Raw genomic sequence first — 18576 nt, forward strand, 5'->3', positions numbered from 1 at the left:
AGAGAAGTCTTCCGAAGTAAGAGTGATTTCAGGTGTGCCGCAGGGGAGTGTCGTAGGACCGTTGCTATTCACAATATACGTAAATGACCTTGTGGATGGCATCGGAAGTTCACTGAGGCTCTTTGCAGATGATGCTGTGGTGTATCGAGAGGTTGTAACAATTGAAAATTGTACTGAAATGCAGGAGGATCTGCAGCGAATTGACGCATGGTGCAGGGAATGGCAATTCAATCTCAACGTAAACAAGTGTAAAGTGCTGCGAATACATAGAAAGATAGATCCCTTATCATTTAGCTACAATATAGCACGTCAGCAACTGGAAGCTCCTAATTCCATAAATTATCTGTGAGTGCCAGACTGAGATTCATTGGAAGAATCCTAAGGAAATGCAATCCGTAAACATAGTAAGTAGGTTACAGTACGCTTGTTCGCCCAATGCTTGAATACTGCTCAGCAGTGTGGGATCCGCACCAGATAGGGTTGATAGAAGAGATAGAGAAGGTCCAACGGAGAGCAGCGCGCTTCGTTAAAGGCTCATTTAGTAATCGCGAAAGCGTTACGGAGATGATAGATAAACTCCAGTGGAAGACTCTGCAGGAGAGACGCTCAGTAGCTCGGTACGGGCTTTTGTTAAAGTTTCGAGAACATACCTTCACCGAAGAGTCAAGCAGTTTATTGCTCCCTCCTACGTATATCTCGCGAAGAGACCATGAGGATAAAATCAGAGAGATTAAAGCCCACACAGTAGCGTACCGACAATCCTTCTTTCCACGAACAATACGAGATTGGAATAGAAGGGAGAACCGATAGAGGTACTCAGGGTACCCTCCGCCACACACCGTCTGGTGGCTTGCGGAGTATGGATGTAAATGTAGATGTACAGTCTGGAACCGCGAGACCGCTACGGTCGCAGGTTCGAATCCTGCCTCGGGCATGGATGTGTGTGATGTCCTTAGGTTAGTTAGGTTTAAGTAGTTCTAAGTTCTAGGGGACTGATGACCTAAAAGTTAAGTCCCATAGTGCTCTGAGCCATTTTTGAATCCTGTGATGTATGGTTGAGTCTTTAGTTAAGAAATGTGAACAAAATGCTTCAAAACTGCTCCTATCTCATAGAGAGAGGAAAAGAAATCGCATTACGAGAAGACTGCATCAAAATACATTCCATTGTACAACGCCTGCTGTTCTCGCCAGTATTTGACAAAATGACGTGTCACGCTTGGTTTGCTGCCATACTGTGAGTTGAGAGAGTACCTTTTATATATGTAAACCAAGTCTATTTTACTATAGAAACTTCAAAACAACCAGGTAACTGTAACAAAAGGGGTAATTATAACATGTGAAAGATGCTGACATAATTATTGCTTCCCCTGTTTTTACAATGAATTTCACCCCAGCACGCGTAAATCCTCGACTGTAATAATAAAATTATCTAATTTTATATACGAAATCCTCGTGTACACCTTACAATCCCTGCCTGGAAATTTATTTGCAGTCCAAAATTTTCCATATATAATGTTACATATCTCTTACTATCAAAATATTCGTAAATGTACAGAAAGTAAATATCGTACGTTGAACTAACTAATCTACTGTTGTCAACGTTTATATAATTTCATAAGGGAGGAAACATTATATTAGCAGATAAATGTTACTTACCTTGCTATGGCTGTCTCGTAGTCTAGGGTATCGGTTCCTGTTTATGTTTTCCAGTTAAGAGGTCTAAGGTTTTTTGTTTCAGTAAAAGTCGCTGGAATATTGTTGCTTCTTGACATCTTCAGTATTTATTCATATATTCTTGACACTTTCTACAGCATCACTTGTTAAATAAATGTATTGTGTAACATTGCAAAACAACACAAAGAAATTGATACTTACATTAACCAATCTCGATAACAACTGAAACTATTAGGGCACGGCCGGCCGCGGTGGTCTCGCGGTTCTAGGCGCTCAGTCCGGAACCGCGCGACTGCTACGGTCGCAGGTTCGAATCCTGCCTCGGGCATGGATGTGTGTGATGTCCTTAGGTTAGTTAGGTTTAATTAGTTCTAAGTTCTAGGCGACTGATGACCACAGATGTTAAGTCGCATAGTGCTCAGAGCCATTTGAACCATTTTTATTAGGGCACGTTTGGCGCCTAAAATTTCTCTAACTCTTACAAACATAGCTTCCAGATCCTTCTCGAACAGGAAGTAGCTCAACTGAATTTTATTATGGCTGTCTTAATTGAAATTACTTATCAGGAATAATTTACATATTGTTTTTTGGAAATAATTGTTTATATAAAGATTTATGCGCCTAATAATTAATAATGAAGATTGCAAATTTTGCAATAATAAAAACCATCTGCTTCCTGTCTTTGTATAATTATTGACTGAATTATCGATAGTACAATTAGAAAAATTAAAAATTAAAACAGTAATTTTGTTTAATGAAAACTAAAGCACAATAACATTAGTTTCACTGGCATTCCATTTAATAAAAAACATATAAAACATAATATCAGTCTCGTTCAATGCAAAGTTAAGGCATTATTACTGTGTTATCCGTCCGGATGACTTGTACTCTTCTGGATGCCTAGTAATGAACAAAAAACGCCTAATCGAAAAACTGGAGGCCAAGGGAAGGAAGATTTTGAGAAAGATCTTAAGTCCCATCAAAGAGAATGGGGAATATGGAAGACGTCACAATCATGAACTGTATTCCTACATAGAGAAGATAACCGATACCACCCGGAAAATGAGGATTATGTTTCATGGACATATTACCCGAATGAGCTCTGGAAGACTCACCAGTCGTATGATCACCTACTTTCAGGAGATGAAAGACTGTCAGTGCTTTTCTGTATGAGCCAGAATTTCTCTAATGAAACGGTCGTGTGGCATTGATGGTAGGGAGTCCCCACCTGGGAGCCGAGTTGCAAGTCTTTCCGATTGTCACCACAATGGCCGACTTACGTGTCGATGATGGTGATGAACGCAACACAACAGCCAGTCACCGAACAGAGAAAATCTCCGACGCGGCTGGGAATCGAACCCAGACCCGCTGCGCAGTAATCAAATGCGCTGAACACTCTGCTAAGGGGGCAGATTCTCTAATCTAACTTCATAGTTGGTTTTTTTTTTTAATTTGTGGTAAGGTCTTATGGGACCAAACTGCTCAGGTCAACGCTCCCTAAGCTTACGCACTACTTAACCTAACTTAAACTAACTTACGCTAAGTACAACACACACACACACACACACACACACACACACACACACACACACACACACACACACACACACCATGCCCGGCCCAAGGGAGTGAGCCGCGCGGACCGTGACAAGACGTCCTAGACCGCGTGGCTACCCCGCGCGGCTTCATAGTTATTACACAAGATATATATTGGAGGGATTGATATGTCTCTTGACTCATTTAAGAAGGTGGGTTCTCGGAATTTTGTGACCCGCGACGTCTTTCTTGTAACGTCTGCCACTGCAGTTCGTTGAGCATTTCCGTGACACTCTCATCCCACTACGAATCATGAGGCTTTTCTTTGAATATTCTCTGTCTCTTCCATTAATACAACATGGTAAGGGTCACCGCCAGAAGAACAATACTAAAGAACTGATCCAACTGTGGTCTTGTTAGTGACCTCTTTGATGCATGAACACACCTCCTCAGCTTTCTTACAATAAATCAGATTCTGGCATCTCCCTGCAGATGGTTAGATTTTTGCGGTCGTTCCACCGTAAACTATTCCAGAAACGAGCCCTGTGACACTTAGTAGTGACGGCTTCCAGTGACTGGTAGCCGATCGCGTAGGCAACAGGATATCGGATTTTTCTGTCTAATCACGCGCATCAATTACATTTATTTAGTTTTAGAGTAAGCTGCCAATATTTGCTCCAGGCGCTGATCATCTGCAAGTCTGTCTTCATTTCGCAACAAACTTGCTAACAACGTCGGCTCGCTGTATGAAACTGTCGTCTGCGAACAGCCCAGTAGAACTACTGATGTGATCTGTCAGCTCATGTATACATATCGTAATTAACAACGGTTCTCTCTTCAGTGAAAGTGCCTTTATTGCTCACGTTGCAAGTACAAATTTCAATGAAGAACTGAGAAAATTGTTTTGGATTGGTGATTTGGCCACCGTTTTAAAAAGAAGAAAATGTGTGAAGGAGCCCCCCTGTGTTCTGCCCCTGCGTTCCGCTCACCCTCGGCAACAAGCGCACGCATTCAGACAATAGACTCATTCCTTTGAGCCTGCTTTAAAAGAGCAAATGACGTTAAATTATGTTTACATGTAGGGTCGCTGGTACGTAGGCGATAGATACGGCCAGCCACAATTCACCTCTCCTCCGCTTGCGTACACTTACAGCCCCGTGTAAGTAAATTACTCGTGTTTTTCTTCTGATAAGCAAGTTAACGGGAATAAAGAGTTTAATTTAATTTAGAAAAAGCTTTCTGCCAAATTGGAAAAAGAAATAATAAAAAAATCTCGTCATATATTGTACTGCGCAGTTCTTTCTTAGTTAATTAAATACATATAAAAGTATAAACGAGCCTGAATCAAAAAGTTTCAGCAAAACTGAGGGAACTCTTGAATACGTTTTCGTAATTAACACAGGTGTTCTCGACACGCGTTATCTTCCGCAGCGTCGCTGCCGTTTCGTCCGCACCTGAGAGCAATAAACGTTTTGTCTTAGCTCCAAATAATCGTTCATGCAAATTTCCCCGAGCTAAATATTCCTACTGCAAAAAATATTGTTTATCATGCTAGGGGCACAGTTACTTATTAATTAGGTAGTCGTTCCGTATCTCGTATTCACGATAAACGTTGGATATATAATTTGAACAACATTGTATATACTGCAAAAACTCTATGTAACGTTTGAAGGCACGTATGCAGCAACTCGTACACATTCGCGCGTGTAGCTGCCACCGTCTCGGAAACACCGACAACTACTTGCGTCTGTAGTCTGTACCAGATGGATGCCCGCCGTAGAAAGCCTCCACAGCTTCGTCGCTGGCCACCAGCACGTGGTAAACAGCAGTAAAGCTGTTTAAACGAGGATCGGCGAAATGATAAGTCTGTAATTATTCTGGCTAAGGCGGTAGACACGGTGATGGCCCGTTGGCGCAGCTGTGTGTTATTGTAATCTGTACTGGGGAATAAAATGGTGAAAACTGTGTACTCGGTGTTTGCGTATTTCTGATCCTTACAGATCCAGTGTCTAAATTAACTAATAATTTGCACGTGGTGTCTTCAGCCGAAGATAAGCCATTACAGAAGTGGCGTCAGTGTGAGATAAATTTTGAAAATCCTACAATCCTGAGGAGGTGCAGCGAAGCGTGAACTCCTCAGCAGTCCCGAGTTGCTGCCGGACAGATGGCCAAGCAGTGGACTGCCTAATCTGCATCATTCCGACAACGCCGGGACATGCAGCGCTGGAATTCAGCTTGGTCTGCTCAACTTTGGCTATAATACAAAGGATAGCGATGGATTTATAACAATTTTTCCTGCGGTTGAGTGATTCGTTGGCGTAGACTGGTCAAAATGGAATAATTCAGAGCGACACGGTTGATCGTCAGACTGTATTGAACGAATCTCCAAGGTAGATGCTATTTTCCTTGACTTCCGGAAGGAGTTCGATACAGTTCCGCACTATCGCCTCATAAACAAAGTAAGAGCCTACGGAATATCAGACCAGCTGTGTGGCTGGATTGAAGAGTTTTTAGCAGACAGAACACAGCATGTTGTTCTCAATGGAGAGACGTCTACAGACGTTAAAGAAACCTCTGGCGTGCCACAGGGGAGTGTTATGGGACCATTGCTTTTCACAATGTATATAAATGACCTAGTAGATAGTGTCGGAAGTTCCATGCGGCTTTTCGCGGATGATGCAGGATGCGAAATGCAGGAAGATCGGCAGCGGATAGGCATTGGCGCAGGGAGTGGCAACTGACCCTTAACATAGACAAATTTAACGTATAGCGAATACATAGAAAGAAGGATCCTTTATAGTATGATTATATGATAGCGGAACAAAGACACTGGCAGCAGTTAATTCTGTAAAATATCTGGGAGTATGCGTGCGGAACGATTTGAAGTGGAATGATCATATAAAATTAATTGTTGGTAAGGCGGGTACCACGTTGAGATTCATTGGGAGAGTCCTTAGAAAATGTAGTCCATCAACAAAGGAGGTGTCTTACAAAACACTCGTTCGACCTATACTTGGGTATTGCTCATCAGTGTGGGATCCGTACCAGGTCGGGTTGACGGAGGAGATAGAGAAGACCCAAAGAAGAGCGGCGCGTTTCGTCACAGGGTTATTTGGTAACCGTGATAGCGTTACGGAGATGTTTAGCAAACTCCAGTGGCAGACTCTGCAAGAGAGGCGCTCTACATCGCGGTGTAGCTTGCTGTCCACGTTTCGAGATGGTGCGTTTCTGGATGAGGTATCGAATAGATTGCTTCTCTCTACTTATACCTCCCGAGGAGATCACGAATGTAAAATTAGAGAGATTCGAGCGCGCACGGAGGCTTTCCGGCAGTCGTTCTTTCCGCGAAACATAGGCGACTGGAACAGGAAAGTGAGGTAATGACAGTGGCACGTAAAGTGCCCTCCGCCACACACCGTTAGGTGGCTTGTGGAGTATAAATGTAGATGTAGATGTAGAGATTTAGGAGTTAAAAGCAGACAAAAGAGGGCATTGCCTCCATAATTACTTGACAAATGATAGGTCATGCAGTGGCTCAGTAAAGATTTTTTCCTTATTGTTATCGTTACCAGTGTTCAGTGGGAAACGCGAGGATGGTTCAAATGACTCTGAGCACTATGGGACTTAACATCTGAGGTCATCAGTCCCCTAGACGTAGAACTACTTAAACCTAACTAAACTAAGGACATCACACATATCCATGCCCGAGGTAGGATTCGACCTGTGACCGCAGCAGCAGCGCGGTTGCGGACTGAAGCGCGTAGAACCGCTGGGCCACGGCGTCCGGCAAACGCGAGGAAGACGTGAAAGATTTCTTTCGGAAACTCGAAGAGGTTGCCCTGTTGGGTTCATAAACTGAATCCTAGAAGTTATCAAATGCTGAATTAAGAAGACAAGAAGCCGCGAAACATTTCGTTAGCGCAGAGCCCACTTACTTGAAATCGGAAGATTATAATGAGCTCAAAACGACAATTGCTTGAAGATTTAACCGAAAATATGCGATAAGAGTCTACAGAGAACAACTTTACAGTCTGCGTACGCAGCAGGACGTATCTGTTAAGCGATTTTCCGCCAAAATTCGAAACTTGACCGCTGAAACTGATGAACAAGTAAAAGACGACACAGAATCGGAGTCAGCTTTTCTGAGCAGAGAGCCTTGGACTAATTCATCCACTGGTTGTGTGGAGAAGAAGTAAGCGAAGCAATCAGAATGGCGCCGTGTAAGACTCCCACGAAGCAGTAGGGGCAGCTGTTGGCTTTGTAGAAGCATTAAGGCGGCTGAATGTCGCTCGAAGAGGAAAGAGTCGCGGTCGCGTTTCGAGCAGCGCCAAAACCGTCGTCGCACAGGCAAGTCCTTAGGTAATAAGGGCTGCTGGCGTTGTTACTGATACAAAGAGTTGCAGTTGTCTAGGAGAATGTTCCACAACGTACTCCGTGCTGGCTGGCCGTCTTTCCTGTTGCCGGCTATGGGGTCATATTCTACAGTTTCAACAACTGTTCCTCCAAGGCCTGTGTACATACTAGACGCACCCGCCTTCCATTGTTAACAGTTCCTTTGAACAAGTCTGTCTCACACAAACGACGAAACACGTGCAAACAGTTTATGGTGCGGTTGCTCTCGGCGGTAACACTTCCCGATACAGTAGTACGGCCGCCCGCCTACTGTCCATGTGGGCCTATTCTTGGTTGGTACAGGGGCCATCGTCTCTCAGCGCTGCAACATACGAAACGTGTCACACCAGAGTGAGTCGGCAGCAGCAGTGAAACGGGGGCCCCCTAGTTCCGACGTGTGAGCGCACCATCGCCATCGACAACACGGCTGCCCTCTTGTGTGGGGAGCTAAAACACTAGTAGAGACAGAACATTCACATTTGCCTGGTGTTTTCTCATGTGTGCTTTGAATCGTTTAAATCTGCACTGTCCAATATCTTTTCTCTCCATCGTCAAGTGTAACGCATTTGCGGCCATACACTGATGAGCCAAGACCTTATGACCACCTGCGTAATAGCTTGTTTGTTCGTCTTTGGAACGAAATACACTCCTGGAAATGGAAAAAAGAACACATTGACACCGGTGTGTCAGACCCACCATACTTGCTCCGGACATTGCGAGAGGGCTGTACAAGCAATGATCACACGCACGGCACTGCGGACACACCAGGAACCGCGGTGTTGGCCGTCGAATGGCGCTAGCTGCGCAGCATTTGTGCACCGCCGCCGTCAGTGTCAGCCAGTTTGCCGTGGCATACGGAGCTCCATCGCAGTCTTTAACACTGGCAGCATGCCGCGACAGCGTGGACGTGAACCGTATGTGCAGTTGACGGACTCTGAGCGAGGGCGTATAGTGGGCATGCGGGAGGCCGGGTGGACGTACCGCCGAATTGCTCAACACGTGGGGCGTGAGGTCTCCACAGTACATCGATGTTGTCGCCAGTGGTCGGCGGAAGGTGCACGTGACCGTCGACCTGGGACCGGACCGCAGCGACGCACGGATGCACGCCAAGACCGTAGGATACTACGCAGTGCCGTAGGGGACCGCACCGCCACTTCCCAGCAAATTAGGGACACTGTTGCTCCTGGGGTATCGGCGAGGACCATCGCAACCGTCTCCATGAAGCTGGGCTACGGTCCCGCACACCGTTAGGCCGTCTACCGCTCACGCCCCAACATCGTACAGCCCGCCTCCAGTGGTGTCGCGACAGGCGTGAATGGAGGGACGAATGGAGACGTGTCGTCTTCAGCGATGAGAGTCGCTTCTGCCTTGGTGCCAATGATGGTCGTATGCGTGTTTGGCGCCGTGCAGGTGAGCGCCACAATCAGGACTGCATACGACCGAGGCACACAGGGCCAACACCCGGCATCATGGTGTGGGGAGCGATCTCCTACACTGGCCGTACACCTCTGGTGATCGTCGAGGGGATACTGAATAGTGCACGGTACATCCAAACCGTCATCGAACCCATCGTTCTACCATTCCTAGACCGGCAAGGTAACTTGCTGTTCCAACAGGACAATGCACGTCCTCATGTGTCCCGCGCCACCCAACGTGCTCTAGAAGGTGTAAGTCAACTACCCTGGCCAGCAAGATCTCCGGATCTGTCCCCCATTGAGCATGTTTGGGACTGGATGAAGCGTCGTCTCACGCGGTCTGCACTTCCAGCACGAACGCTGGTCCAACTGAGGCGCCAGGTGGAAATGGCATGGCAAGCCGTTCCACAGGACTACATCCAGCATCTCTACGATCGTCTCCATGGGAGAATAGCAGCCTACATTGCTGTGAAAGGTGGATATACACTGTACTAGTGCCGACATTGTGCATGCTCTGTTGCCTGTGTCTATGTGCCTGTGGTTCTGTCAGTGTGATCATGTGATGTATCTGACCCCAGGAATGTGTCAATAAAGTTTCCCCTTCCTGGGACAATGAATTCACGGTGTTCTTATTTCAATTTACAGGAGTGTACAATACTGATCCTGCGTGTTGGGGGTCCGGCAGTTTGTTGGTATGTTTGTGGAGGTATGCGGCATTAGATATCTACGCACTGGTCACTTAGTTTGCGTAAACAACGGGCCGCTGATTTGCGTACGGGGTGATGGCGCTCGATAGCGGCCCAGATGAATTCCGTAGGACTTATATCAGTCGAATTTGGTCTCCGAGACATCAACGAGAGTTCACAATAATGCTCCTCAGACCACTGTGGCACGGTTCTAAATCCGAGACACGGACAATTATACTGCCGAAAGATGACATCGTACGCGGGGAGTACCCTCAAGCATAAAGGAATGTAGGTGGCCCGCAGCTGTCAGCGTGCCTTCGATTACTAGCACAGCTCCCATTCGAGCACACGCGAATTTCTCCCACAGCATAATACTGTTCCCACCAGCCCGCGTCCGGGGCGCGCTGCACGTTTCGAGCCGCCATTCATTCGATGATGGCGATTGTCGAGAAGCCCAGCGACCTAGTATAGCAAGACCGATACGTTTCCGTTGATCGACGGTCGAATCCCGATGGTCCCGTTATTGACCCTGTCGTTGGGTCAACATATGAACACGTAGGTGTGGTCTGCTGCGGAGCTCCATGTTCAACAGTGTACGGTGAAGGGTGTGTTCCTAAACACTTGTGCGTGCATCAGCTTTGTGCTCTTTCGGCAGATATGCTACAGATCACCATCTATCCTTACTTACAGAGCAGACAAGCCTTCGAAGCCCACGCTCTGTGAAGAGTCGTGGACGTCCAACCATTTAGTGCCTAGTGGTAGTTTCACTGTCTTTCTGCCTTTTTTTGCAGTGCTCACAACAGTAGCACGTGAACATTCGACCAGCTTCGCCGTTTTCGAGATAATCGTTCGCAGGCTGTGCGTAATAATAATCTGCCCTTTGTCAAAGTCGCTTATCTCAATTGATTTCCCCATTTGCAGCCCATACCTTACATAATTTAGTTACCGCGTCACGTCCCCACAACACCAATAGGCAACTTGCCGCGTCGCGGCAGGAAGTGGACGCATGTCCGTATCACGTTTTCTGCTCTTTATCCTTTCAGGGATCATTTCCTGCAGTCTGTCCCCACTTAGCAAAATCACCGTGTATACAGCCAGAGTGAAAGTAGTTTCACGCCCTACAGCCGTGTGCTGGGATTTGATCTCTTTTTCCGATGACGGGGCACAGATATTTGTAGCAGATAGCAGGACGAGACCACGTCATAGTAATTACAGTATAACGTAGACCTTTTTTCCGATTATACACGAAGGATCACCAACACTGATTTTGGGGAATGGACCAGTTCAGACCTTCTGATCAGCCTCCTAAAATTCGCCAGAGAACAGCAAAAACAAAACACGTTGTAGGCAGGTCGCCTCGATGCCAAGAAAGACCTCTTTTATTGACTGTGCAGCCAAAGAAAAAAAAAAAAAACATGCGTGTGAAATCTTATGGGATTTAAGTGCTAAGGTCATCAGTCCCTAAGCTTACACACTACTTAACCTAAATTATCCTAAGAACAAACACACACACCCATGCCCGAGGGAAGACTCGAACCTCCACCGGGACCAGCCGCACAGTCCATGACTGCAGCGCCTGAGACCGCGCGCCGCAGCCAAACAAATGTGAATTACTGTACGAGATGCACTGTTATGTTTCCAGAAGTGTCGGCCTGATTAAAATGGCGAGGCAGAATGTAGCAACCGTGCAACAACTAAAACGAGCATGTACAATGAAGAGGTTGTATTTCCATGAGGAACGAAGGTTGTTGAAGTGAGATAGAGGTGACGTATTCCAAATTCCATACGTGGTATCAAACGTCACATTCATCAAGGCAAATTTTTGTACTGGTACTACAAAATTGTAACCATTAATCGAAACCAATAGGGAGCTAAAGGTATAAGATTTGGCAGAAGACCGAAAATTTGACAACTGATGAATGGAAGATTTTAGCACCTGTTTTATTGGGGTATGAGAGTCTCTTCAGAGAACATTCGAATTTACCTGTCACTCATTTGTTTCACAATCGTAAACATACTAAACATGCAGCGTCGATTACTCAAAAACCGTATCAGATACAATGCGATCAAAGACAGTTGATAGACTACATGGTTAAAGAGCAATCGGAAGCTCGAATTATAAAAGAGAGCCTGCAGATATACTGTGGTCCTCACTAATAGTTTTTTCAACAGTAAATCGGTTTCTGAAGGCCCACAGTTCCGTTTTTGGTTGATTAATCGAGCTCTGAATGCAGTTACTACACCGGACATTTATCCCTACACCGGGCATTTGTCTCTTAGCAAACTTGATGGAAACTCTGGCTTACTTGACTAGATGTCGAATTGTTTCAGTTTGTGATCCAACAAGATACATCATCAGTTGACACTTCTTCTAGATGACCATTCAAAAACTTCTTTTGTTACTGCAACAGTTGTCTTTAAATACCTTCGTATTCCATTTGGACTTCACATTGTACCAGCTAAGTGATGTATTCACTTTTAGAGGGCTCATCCCAACACAAAATGTTGTGAACCTTCACGAAGTAATAATTTTCGATGAAAACATGAAGAAGCATTCTTCAAGCAGTTTTCGGTTATATAACAAGTGCAAGTCTGTCTTTATCAATAGATAAATGTTAATTTGTACAAATCTGAGTAAACTATATTGGACAACTTACAACCAGTGAAGGTGCCCACCCAGATCCAAAATGAATTGAAATTGTTAAGAATTTTTCTGAAACACAAAATTTAAAGAAATTTTAATCATTCCTGGGACTATCCAGTTTCTATAGAAGATTCAAAGCCGGTTATGAACGTCCAGTGATGCATGTACTGAAAAAGGATGCAAATTTAATTGGTCTACAAATTGCAAAAACGCGACGGAAGAACTTTTAAACTGCCCTAATCACAGCGCCAGTGTTGGTCTATCCAGATTTCGGAAAACCCTTTATTCTTTCAACAAGTGGTTCTAATTCTGCAGTTGGTGTCATTTTTTCCTCAAGAAATTGATGGCCATGAACACCAAACATCATCTGCTTCCAGGCGATTAAAGAAAGGGGAATGTAATTATGCTACAACAGAATAGCAGCTTTCTGTCTAGTTTCTGGAGTAACACATAACTGATGTTTTTTTTGGCAGGAACAGAACTCACATTAATTACAGACCATATAGCACTGAAATGGTTACTAAGTATGAAAGATCTTACTTCCAGATTAACAAGATAGACTTTAAGACTACGTGAATTCCAATTTAAGGTTATTCAGAAACCTGATAAATCACATGTGAATGCCAAACTGATGAGCATAAAAGTTCACGTCTGTGTTATAAGTTGGAGGGAAAGAGTTAAAAGCGGCCAAGAGTGATAACCTGCAATTGCAAAATATGAAACGACGATTCACGTTTTGTCAAAATAGGAGGAGTGTTGTATAAAGCATTAGTAAAGAAAACTGCATAGTTATTCTACAAAACATGGAACTACATGGAACAACGCAATTCCTTATTGTCTTAATTCTGTGGCAATAAAGGAACAGACATTAAAAATCTGAGATGTATTGGTGACCAAGTTGTAAAGATGAAACTTCCTGGCCGATTATAACTGCGTGTCGGACCGAGACTCGAGCTCGGGACCTTTGCCTTTTGCGGGCAAGTGTTCTACCATCTGAGCTACCGAAGCACGACTCACGACAAGTCCTCACTGCTTCAATTCTGCCAGTAGCTCGTTTCCTATCTTCCAGACTTCACCGAAGCTCTTCTGTGAACCTTGCAAGGTTCGCAGAAGAGCTTCTGTGAAGTTTGGAAGGTAGGAGGCGAGGTACTGGCAGAATGGAATCAGTGGGGACGGGTTGTGAGTAGTGCTTGGGTAGCTCAGATGGTATGTACCGGCACGGTAGCTCAGTGTGTTCGATCAGAGCTGCCTGGCCTCTGTAATAAAAAACTGAGTGAGAGGATGAACAACGAACTTCAAAGGATGTCATGTGACGTCCGCTACCACCATATATAACGAACAGAATGCAAAAAAATGGTATAGCACTTTCCCACGAAAGGGAAAGGTCCTGAGTTCGAGTCTTGGTCGGGCACACAGTTTTAATCTGTCAAGAAGTTTCATATCAGCGCACACTTCGCTGCAGAGTGAAAATCTCATTCAAGTTGTAATAATGATGTTTTTGAGTATGTTCCACAATGTGATACCTGTAAAAGGTGAAATAATTTGGGAAGAGCTACGGCACCATTGCAAAAATTGCCAGACTAGTGACCCATTCAAAAGGGTAGGATTCGATGTTGTAGAAACACACCTACGACTTAGGATGGGATTAAATACACATTGACAGTGTTAGGTCATTTTTCCAGATACACACTAATGAACCCAATACCTGGTTAGAGCATTCAGACCTTAGTTAAATATCAGACCATAGTTAAATATTTTGTAAAAGAGTAGATTCTGAAGTTCGGGTCACCGTCAAGCATAGTCAGTGATAAAGGAATGAATTTTACGAGAGATTTGCTTAAACAGACTTGTAACCTGATGCAAATAACTCATTTAAGAACTGAAACAATACACCATGAAGGAAATGGATGCGTTGAGCGAGTCCACAGAACGATGATTAGCCACTACATGGCCAACAAACGTAACAACTTGGAAGTTTGTCTGTTGTATTTTGTAAGTACCTAAAACACAGAAATTCACGTGTCCCCTGGCCTAAGTCGGTACGAAATCGTGTATGGAAGGAAGATGCATTCACCACTGGACTTTGCCTGACCAAGTAAAGGAGACATGGAGGAGAGTGAAACAGCAACATCATCAGTCCTTTCATCACCAAGCAAAACAACATGATCATCAAGCAGTCATGCTGCATTAATTGATTGGAAATCTTTCTGCTTGAGCAACTAAGTGTTAAAGAAGAGCCAGGTCACAAAGTTTAACAAGTTTTGGAAAGGACCACACCCATTCTTGGAGGTGTTGTTATCAATCCCCCTTAGGCCCCGATTGTGTTGTCGTTCGATTCTACTCCATAAGAATCCCGTAAAGGTATTTCTGAGTAGATTGACTGCAGAGCTGCAAGACGACGGCAAGGATTGATTCAGGGGCAGACCAGCTGTTCCTAAATCCAGGAAGGACGCACACCAGACCTCGGTGCTGAGGCATCGCCGCACACCGAGCGAACCTGCCTCAGGCACCTCTATAATCTCCAACAAACCAACCTGCCCCAGACATACCTACAACCTCCGTACACGCGTGTAGTTTTTTTCAGTCATGTGCCTATGTGAATGCGTTGTGCAGATATATCATTGCAACCATTACGTAGCTTCCTGCAAGAGATGCATTTGTATTATGCTGACTGTTTAACTTTAGTGCTCATAACTAATTTACCATATTCAATGTAATTCTAACTTGTGCTAACATAGTATATTCAGTTAACATTTTTTTCTTCTTTAGACCCAGCAGCATAATATATCTCTGATAACTATATGATTATTACACTAGATGCACCAAATAGATGCTTATAATAAGTAATCTTTATTCACGACAGACTGTTTCGGCTTTCGCCATTTTCAAGTACATCTAGATTGACGTGACGTCCATATTACGTCGTTAGTGGGCTGTATTGGAACTGTCACTGTTTTAGTAAAATGGTAAATGTTGCCAGTATCTTGAAAATAAAATGTTAATTACGATGTGATAGTAGTTTGACAATTCCACTCTTACGATGCTTTATGTTTACTTTGCAGTCTGTCGTGAATAAAGATCAGTTTGTGCATCTACTCTAATAATCATGTTGTTATTCCATCAGCGTTGTAGAAACAGTGTCGTAGAAAAGTGGTGTGTTGTTTGAGCCATAAGCACACATCGTAGTTCCAACAAGTAATGTTTTACTTGTACTTAAGTATAATTTAAGTGAAATTCAACAAAAATTCCATTCCGTTATAGAGAAAATTGATATAATTCGTTAAGTTAAGGAAAACGACACAGTTTTGGAAATGGGGACGTCTTGGTAAAACAAGTGGATCACCACCAAAATGCAGGTAGGGCGTACATTTGCTAATTGTGGAAAACAGATTAACTGTTCCTTAAACCATTTGCCACAAAAAAAAACCTCGATCTACATTCATTGCCGGCCGGTGTGGCCGTGCGGTTCTAGGCGCTTCAGTCTGGAATCGCGTGACCGTTCCGGTAGCAGATTCGAATCCTGCCTCGGGCATGGATCTGTGTGATGTCCTTAGGATAGTTAGGTTTAAGTAGTTCTAAGTCCTAGGGGACTGATGACCACAGCAGTTAAGTCCCATAGTGCTCAGAGCCATTTGAACCATTTTTTTCCTACATCTATTGCTAGATATAAGCGTAATTTGGAAATAGATAAGATTCTATTTACCTGTTTGATGTAGCAACAGGGCGCAGTTCAGGTTATGTACCAACCAACGGATTATTTACTTATCATTAGGTTCAAAATGGTTCAAATGTCTCTGAGCACTATGGGACTTAACTTCTGAGGCCGTCAGTCCCCTAGAACTTAGAACTACTTAAACCTAACAAACATAAGGACATCACACACATCCATGCCCGAGGCAGGATTCGAAACTGCGAGCGTAGCGGTCGCGTGGTTCCAGACTGTAGCGCCTGGAACCGCTCGGCCACTCCGGCCGGATTATCATTAGGGATCGAAGATATTTTGTACCTCTGAATGAGCAAGATCGGCGTATGAATAATCGAGGGAACAAATTAATCTGTCCAGAATCGGAAGCTTTCTTAGACAGTAGAGTATAGAAATGTGAGACAGAATTGTTTATGAATAATCCTCCGAGAGATGATCACCCTAGAACGAAATGCATCTTTAGAAGCCATTTCTTAGACGACGTCCCGGCGGTATAATTTACTACTTCAGTTCAACCCCCGGTGTGACTTTTACGGGTAAAAATTTTGATAGATACGAACTACCTTTCACATTCAATGTTAAGTGGTTGTGGACCACTTTTAAATGCTAACGACTTTGAATTGTAATGTGACGTTTTTGATATACCTTATGTATTGCCAACTACTTTTCGTGCAGCTGAAAAGTTTTCATTAATGATAATATCACCCGATTATTACACTGAGTCATAGATATTAACATATGCAAGACATTCTGTGTCTAGGTTCCCCAGGGATAACGGCTTATTTATGGGTATCCTTAAAAATTTAATGGATACTAGCAATCAGTTAAATTTCATCCAAGCCGCAAAACAGTATTTCAGTTACCTTAATCCATATTTAGTTGTTAGTATTGTGTTATTCAAAATGGTTCAAATGGCTCTGAGCACTATGGGACTTAACTTCTGAGGTCATCAGTCCCCTAGAACTTAGACCTACTTAAACCTAACTAATCTAAGGACATCACACACATCCATGCCCGGGGCAGGATTCGAACCTGCGACGTAGAGGTCGCGCGGTTCCACACTGTAGCGCCTAGAACCGGTCGGGCACTGAGGCCGGCTGTGGTATTAACACTTCTATTTACTTGTTTTGTTTCTGTAGCATATGTCACACACTAAGTTGTTACTGTATTTTAAAAGCTCACTCAATAGTACCAACCCTAATATTGTTTGCAAATGAAATAAAGGTTGCAATGCCTCTTGATGCCGCAACAGACTGACGATGCTCAGGTGGTCGTCGTGAGCCACGTGATTGCGAGGGCTACAGGCAGGCGCTCTACCACGCTGACCAGCCCTGAGAGTTAGTGTCTCCACAGACAAGGATCGCACCGAGTACCAGGCATGCTCGACACATTGGTGACTCTCGATAAATCTGTCAGCATTCGATCTAAGGCGGCAAACATTGCGACGGCGGGTTGGCGTAGCGTGCATGTTATTGTAGCCTGCATTTGAGAATAAATTGTTGAAAATAACTTACTCGGTGTTCGCATATTTCTACTCCCCACGGACTTAGTGCCTACTTTTCCTAATAACTAGCACGCGGTGTCTTCAGTCGTACATATTACGTGTATGTACCACGCGTTGAACACTTACCTCTCTTTCTTGGCGTTATTCCTATTTTCGGGGTTCCCACAGAACTGGCACTCAGCCAGTAATTATTTTTATTTCTGTTGCCGGGCGCTTTTCCTGTTGCTCCATTGTCTCGTTAAATAAGGGTGGATGGAATACGTGTAGGCCAACTGTTCGCAAATTGTGTTACTTTTGTTCCGTAAGTTAACTGACTCTGTGTTCTGTTTCTGAGCCGGACATGAGGACTGTTCCAGCTAGTGCTTACATGGGTGTATTCTAGTCACTTGCAGATGTTCAGCTGACTACTTATTTCTAGTCATGTGTGAAAATAGAAGAACGGCTTTCATCTGCGTTTGTTAGACAGAGTCAAGTGAAGTCCCACACGTTGCATAAGATGCAGTCTCTCATGTAACGAGGTACATTCATGTTCAAGTCCAAGTAATGTGTGCTGTTATTTTGCAGCATACCAACAGATAACAGTGTTGTGTAGGCCATAGCTGATCACTCCATGCGCGTTTCCACTTCAGTAGTTACACTTACGTACTTCAGTGTGTTATCTATGTTGGCTTTTTTCCATTTTCACATATCGACGCCACATCTACTACACTTGCGCCCTTACCTATTACAGTTGTGCAAAACTTACTATAGATACCGTTGCTTGTTGCTTACCCCACTCAGTGTCAGATGTGTGAAATACACTCCTGGAAATGGAAAAGAGAACACATTGACACCGGTGTATCACACCCACCATACTTGCTCCGGACACTGCGAGAGGGCTGTACAAGCAATGATCACACGCACGGCACAGCGGACACACCAGGAACCGCGGTGTTGGCCGTCGAATGGCGCTAGCTGCGCAGCATTTGTGCACCGCCGCCATCTGTGTCAGCCAGTTTGCCATGGCATACGGAGCTCCATCG

The sequence above is a fragment of the Schistocerca gregaria genome, chromosome X, assembly GCF_023897955.1.
Source record: "Schistocerca gregaria isolate iqSchGreg1 chromosome X, iqSchGreg1.2, whole genome shotgun sequence".
Lineage (NCBI taxonomy): Eukaryota > Metazoa > Arthropoda > Insecta > Orthoptera > Acrididae > Schistocerca > Schistocerca gregaria.